This window comes from Mustelus asterias, chromosome 2 (assembly GCF_964213995.1).
Source record: "Mustelus asterias chromosome 2, sMusAst1.hap1.1, whole genome shotgun sequence".
In the NCBI taxonomy this organism is placed as follows: Eukaryota; Metazoa; Chordata; class Chondrichthyes; order Carcharhiniformes; family Triakidae; genus Mustelus; species Mustelus asterias.
This window is the reverse complement of record NC_135802.1, coordinates 131,925,307-131,932,445: the sequence shown is the minus strand read 5'-3', so window position 1 is coordinate 131,932,445 and position 7,139 is coordinate 131,925,307.

Genomic DNA, 7,139 nt, shown 5'->3' with positions numbered 1-7,139 from the left:
CATTATCCATTACCAAATCCAAGACAGTCCCATGATATATTGCTACAAGAAACTATCCCTAATGCACTCTGAATTTGTTGTCGTTTTTCAACTTGATTAACCCAATCAGCATGAAGATTAAGATCACCCATAATTATTGCTCAATTCTTTTTACATGCTCCTATTATTTGCTGATATATACCCTTTCCTACAGTGTGGCTACTTTTTGGGGGTCTATACACTACTCCTACCAATATCTTCTTTCCCTTGCTGTTTTTACTTCCACCCAAATGGACTTTACATCATCCGAGTCTAGATCGTCTCTCTCAACTGACCTAATTTCATCTCTTATTAACAGTGCCACCCCCACCACCTTTTCCTTCCTTCCAGTCTTTCCAAAACGTCAAATATCCCTGGATATTAAGTTCTCAATTTTAATCTCCTTTTAACAATGCCTCCATACTGGGTATGATATCGTATCTATTTACCTTGATTTGCGCTGTCAGTTTGTCTACCTTATTCCAAATGCTTTGTACATTAAGATACAAAGTCTTTAGGCTTGCCCTTTTGCCATTTTTAATCAGACTAACCTTTCTGTATTGTGGCCCTATTTGCCTCTCGCCCTGGATTACCCTGTCTACCATTTTTGCATTTTAATGTTCTTACTTTTATTAATGTTCTTGTTTCTCTTTCCCCTGTCACCCTGTTAAGGTTTCCATCCCCCTGCCATTCTAGTTTAAACTCTTCCCAACCATACTAGCAAACACTCACCCTACGACATCAGTCCCAGTTCTGCCAGGTTGTACTGGCCCCACCTCCCCCAGAACCAGTCCCAATGTCCCAGTAATCTGAAACCCTCTCCCATGCACCATCTTTCCATCTCTTTGCAACCTCTTTGTGTTCTCACAGCTTGCATTCCCACCTGGCATTGTATCATCAGAAAAATTAGGGATAGAGTGACACAGGATAATATATAAATATTAATATAGATTGTAAATAGCCAAAACCCCAGAACTCATCCTCAGCACTCCATTGGTCACAGCTGCCAACTTGAAAATGTCCCATTTATCCCTACTCTGTTTCCTGCCCATTAATCAATCCTCTACCCAATTCAATATATCACCACCAATTCCATGAGCCTTTATCTTGTGTATTAATCTTTTGTGTGGCACCTTATCCAGTGCCCTTTGGAAATCCAAGTATACTACATCAACTGGTTCCCCTTTATCTACCATACTAGTTACATCCTCAAGCAACTTCTAAATTTGTCAAACACAATTTCCCTTCCACAAAATTGACTTGTTGTAATCATTCTATGTTCTAAGTGCATTAAGACTTTCTTAATAATAGGTTATAGCACTTTCCCAATGATTGGTTTCAGGCCCTGTCATTCCCCATCTTCTCTTTCCCTCTCTTGAATAGTTTTGTTACATTACCTAACTTCTAAGCCACTGGGACTGTTCCAGAATCTAGGGAGTTTTGGGAAATTCCCCATCACCCATAAATAGTGGTTGTGCTGGCTATCCTTTTTAGAACTATAGGATGTAGGGATCAAGTCTGGGGATTTGACAAATCTTAGTCCCTTAGGTTTTTCTAGTACTTTTTCCCTGTACATATTCATTACCTTTATTTCCTCAGTCTTAATAGCCTCTAGCTTACCCTCTATTTCTGGCATATAATTTGTGTCTTTTACTGTGAAAACAGACAAAATATTTGTTCAATATCTCTGCCAGTTCCCCATCCCCCTTGCCATCCCTGCTTCTAAAGAAAAAACTTAATTAAGCTACTCTGTTCCTTTTTATACTTGTGAAAACTCTTTTGATTTGTTTTTATATTATTGACTAGTTTACTTTCATATTCTGTTTTTCCCTTTTTTTAAAATCAACTTTTTGATGTCCATTCTCTAGTTCTTCAAACACTCTCAATCAGCGGGCACCGGACGTATTGACTTCACCAGTAGAACCAGAGGCCTTTGAAGCCCCCCAGGGGATGGTGCCCCTTGAACAGTGCCAGCCTGGCATCCTGGCACTACCCATTGGGCACAGCCAAGGGGGCGTTGCCTGAGGGGGGGCAGGGCCTACTGGAGGCGGAGCCACATCAGGAGCTTACTGATCAGTGATGAGGGGGGGTGAAACAACTGCGCACTCTGCAATGCAATCTCTGATCTTACTTACTCTATGTCAATTTGCTTGTGGCTCAAGCAGTAATCCAGAAATGTATTACATTAATTGTTCTGCTTAGGGCAGGTGACTAAAAGCTTGGTTAATGAAATAGCTTTTAAAGGAGCATCTTGAAAATAAAGAGAGGCAGAAATGGTTAGGAAAGAAATTTCAGAGGGAAAGTGACTCTTTTCCCACCCAAGTACCTTCATCTTTGACCATTTCAATTCCTTTTCAGTTTTTTTATCAAAGCTAATTATGTTGTGATCACTGTTTCCTAGATGTTCCCTAACCTTTACAATGCCTATTTGTTCCACTTAACTTCCTAGAACCAGATCTAGGAACGTCTTTTCTAATCCAAAAAAGCAGCCCTGAACACACTGGGGGCAAAATTCAACTTCAGCGTATTGGCTGCCTATCACATGCTTTATCTGATTTTGACTTCATTGGAAAAGAAAACAGAATATGGATTATAACAGGTGGTAATCCTCCACCACTCAGCAAGCATCCTTTAAGTTGATTTTTATTCTCATTTTATAAACCTGTTTCTTGATTTGCAACTTGAATTACTTATACCCCGTCTCTATTTGCATAATTAAAATTGCTTATTATTAAGAATCTATTTCTGTATGTTTGTCTAATTTGTCTACAGATGTATTTGTCCCCACCATACAGTAATCTACAATATACTCTCATGGAGTAGCGGTTATCATCATATTTCATGTCAGGGGTCATGATGGGAGGGTCAGGTTGGAGGTCATGAACCTTTGGGGGAAAATTCCACCCCATTTCTAATTTATACCTGATTCCTAACCTGTCGATACCTAACTCATACCATTCTGCATGATTTTCCTTTCACTGGCCTTTAACAAAGCCTTCAACATTCTTTCCAAGTAATCATTTAATGCTACTTTTCATCAGTAACTTTTTCATAAGAAAAGAACTGCAAAAAGTAAAGTATTATGAATGGCTGAAAATCCATTACTACTTTCTACCTGTTTTGCTCTTCCATTTCTTCATGTATTCTATAATTAACATGAGGAGTAAAATAAATTCCTAAAGAGTAACATGGGTGCATTTCGGGGGTCAGCCAGGATACCCATCGGGATGACCCTGATGCCCCAATATGGGCAACCCATGTTGGAGTTGGGGTAAAAACAAGCCACCATTGAAGTGGGGGGGAGGTCTGATGTGTGTGTGTGTGTGTGTGTGTGTGGGGCGGGGGGGGGGGGGGGGGGGCACCATGAGATTGGGGTTCCTTGCAAAATGGCAGCCGAGCGCTCTGAAGCTGGTTTCACCAGTGTGTTGAGTCTCTGTTCCCATCCCCACTTCTCCTCAAGTTCCAAGCTCCCAATTCTCCAAAGAAGGGATTGAGTGTTGCAAGATTGCAATGTGGAGTATACTTGAGAGACCGGCACAGATCATTCCTGTTTTCTCGCCGTTCTGACATTTAGAAATTTTGGGGGAAACTTCCACCCCATTTTTAATTTCTATCTGGTTCCTAACCTGTCGATACCTAACTCATACCATTCCGCATGATTTTCCTTTCATTGGCCTTTAACAAAGCCTTCAACATTCTTTCCAAGTAATCGCTTAATGCTACTTTCATCAGCAACTTTTTCATAAGAAAAAATCTGCAAAAAGTAAAGTATTATGAATGGCTGAAAATCCATTACTACTTTCTACCTATTTTGCTCTTCCATTTCTTCATGTATTAACATGAGGAGTAAAATAGCCTCCTAAAGAGTAACTATTGCATTTAGAATTCTTAATCTGTAGAAGACACTAAGATTCTCTTCTGGCCTTCTGAAGGAAAAGTGTATACTGCAAAATGTCTTGGTGTGCTGTTGCACAAATTTCATTCTGAAGTGCATGCATTAATAAACAAAAACCTTTTTAAACCAATAACTCTTTATTAAAATTGTGGTGATTGTCTCTTTAAGGACAACATAGCAGAAGAGGGTCATCTGGCTCGAGAGAGCAATTAGGACGAGGATGAGTAATAACCCCAGGGGATGCAGCTCTCTCTTTGTCAGAAGACATCTAAAAGGCATGTAGAAGGACTGGGGCAGCCAGCCTCTGTACAGTTTTTGCTTATTAATAATTTTCCTTATTAATTTGTATTCCTGACGAAGTCTATGAGCATGCATCATTACATTGGCGATGAAGATAGGTGGATTATTGATGACACAGCCTGTGGCCCAACACCTGAGTATCCTTTATAAATCAAAGTTTGAAGAAAAGAAATATTCACCTGAATGCCTGCCCTTGGGATAGACCGATTTGAAATGTTGAGATGTTGCCAGACCCTGAGGGATGAGTGTGGAGTGGACCTGAATTGCCTGATACAATCAAAAGTTTGAAAGGGTATTAAAGAAATAAAATCAAGAAAAATTAATCTTCAGAGGCAGGAGCTGTGATCTTGAGTTTGAGTAAAGTGGAACTTAAGTTAAACTAAAGACAAAGAGTTGCTGCAAAGTGTTTTTTTAACAAGAAAGGAGAACACAGAGAGTAGTGAAAAGGGAGAATGCCCCAAGGAGCTGCAGTAGGTTCTTAAAAAGCACGGGAAAATGAAGAGGCTGAGACTCGAGGCTCCCGTTCACAGCAGAGACCTGGGTGGGTGGGGGGGGAGGGGGGTGGTGGCAGGCGGTACCTGCACAGAGGGACTTTAAGTACTGTAAGTAGCAGAGTTCAAAAGTTTGGGGGAAAAGTTCCCAATCTGTTTTTTTTAAAAAGTTAAAAAATAATAAAGTAGAGAACATGTTGGATCTCCCATTGAAAATGACAAGAGACACTGGCACATCGGGGAGAGGAGGGAGAACAGACTCTCCATGCAGCCAAAGGGGAAAAAAACAGCTACAGAGATTTCTAGAAGGGCTTTCTCCAGCAGAAGAGAACTTTTAAAAGTTTTTACAAGATCCAAAAAAGAGCAGCCAAGATTCCCGCCAAAATTTCAAAAGCGCTGGAAAGGCACATTGAGAGAACTGGCAGCTGTTGATAGTTAAAAAAAAAGTTGACAGTCTTAAAGCGGTAATACATTTAATGTGGCGATGCATTTAAAGCAGCAACCACAAGAAGAAACAGATGGCAATGGACAGGAAAATTGGAGAAGATCCCAGATGGAGGGCAATTCTCAAAAAAGGTCCATCAGTAACGATGATCTTAAGGAAGAGGCAACGGAAGACTTCAGAGGAGGCAATGAAGATCACAGAGGCAATAAAAAGACCTTGGAAGGAGGGCACTGAAAGACCCCGGAAGTAGGGCAATGAAAGAAACCAAATGACCAAATCAAGGGCAGCAAGAGAATTGCAGAGTGGAAACAAGTCAACACTTCATTGGAGACAGACCAAACTAACAGTGAAGCCAAAAATGGTTTAGCTGAGGTTAAAACAAGTAGAAATGAAGATGCTATTTGTGAAATGTATATGTCCAGGAAGGAAATGTGGATTCACCTCAGAAGAAACGCAGAAATTAAAGACTTCAAAAGAAACTAGGAAAAAATGAACAAAAACAACAAGATGAAATGGCTGACAGCAAAATTGGAAAAGAATTGCAAGAATTGACAAAATGAAGTTAAGAAGAATAACTTAATGAGACAATGGAGAATAAGCTGAATTTAATGAAAAGCAACCAGAAAATAAGAACAAGTGAATAATTGAATTAGGAGAATAAGTGCTTGAAGAAGGAATCTTAGCAACGAGAAATTAACTGAAGAGGTAAAAACATTGAAATTTTGACAGCAGAATCAGCAATTTAGACAACAGAGAAGGAAACTGAGCGAAAACAAAATTGCTGAATTGGTCACTCGACTAGAAAGGCAGCAAGCATGTATGGAGGAGATCCATACAAGACTATATCTGGAACTGTACACAGTTAAAGCCTACCATTAAAAATGTTTATGTTTGGACACACAAGCTTCATCAACCTAACTTAATATTGACCTCATCAACATAATATGACATGGTGCCATAGAACAAAGAACAATACAGCACAGGAACAGGCCCTTCGGCCCTCCAAGCCTGCACCGATCATGTGTTCCTAACTAGACCATCCGTTTGTATCCCTCTATTCCCAGTCTGTTCATGTGGCTATCTAGGTAAGTCTTAAATGATCCTAGCGTGTCTGCCTCAACCACCTTGCTTGGTAGTGCATTCCAGGCCCCCACCACCCTCTGTGTAAAATACGTCCCCCGCATATCTGTATTGTACCTTGCCCCCCTTACCTTGAACCCGTGACCCCTTGTGTTTGTCATTTCTGACCTGGGAAAAAGCTTCCAACTGTTCACCCTATCTATGCCCTTCATAATTTTATAAACTTCTATTAGGTCGCCCCTCAACCTCCGTCTTTCCAGGGAGAACAACCCTAGTTTACTCAATCTCATCTCATAGCTAATACCCTCCATACCAGGCAACATCCTGGTAAACCTTTTCTGCACTCTCTCCAAAGCCTCAACATCCTTCTGGTAGTGTGGCGACCAGAACTGGATGCAGTATTCCAGATGTGGCCTAACCAACGTTCTATATAACTGCAACATCATATGCCAACTTTTATACACTATGCCCCATCCAATAAAGGCAAGCATGCCATATGTCTTTTTTACCACCTTTTCCACCTGTGCTTCCACCTTTAAGGATCTGTGGACTTGCACACCCAGATCCCTGTGTGTGTTTATACTCCTGATGGTTCTGCCATTTATTGTATAGCTCCCCCCTGCATTAGATCTACCAAAATGCATCACTTCGCATTTATCTGGATTAAATTCCATCTGCCATTTCTCCGCCCAATTTTCCAGCCTATCTATATCCTGCTGTATTCTCTGACAATGTTCATCACTATCCGCAACTCCAGCAATCTTTGTGTCGTCCGCAAACATACTAATCAGACCAGCTACATCTTCTTCCAAATCATTTATATATATCACAAACAGCAGAGGTCCCCGTACAGAGCCCTGCTGTAAGCTCTGTTTGTGAACAGAATTCCCACTCACCTGAAGAAGGGGCT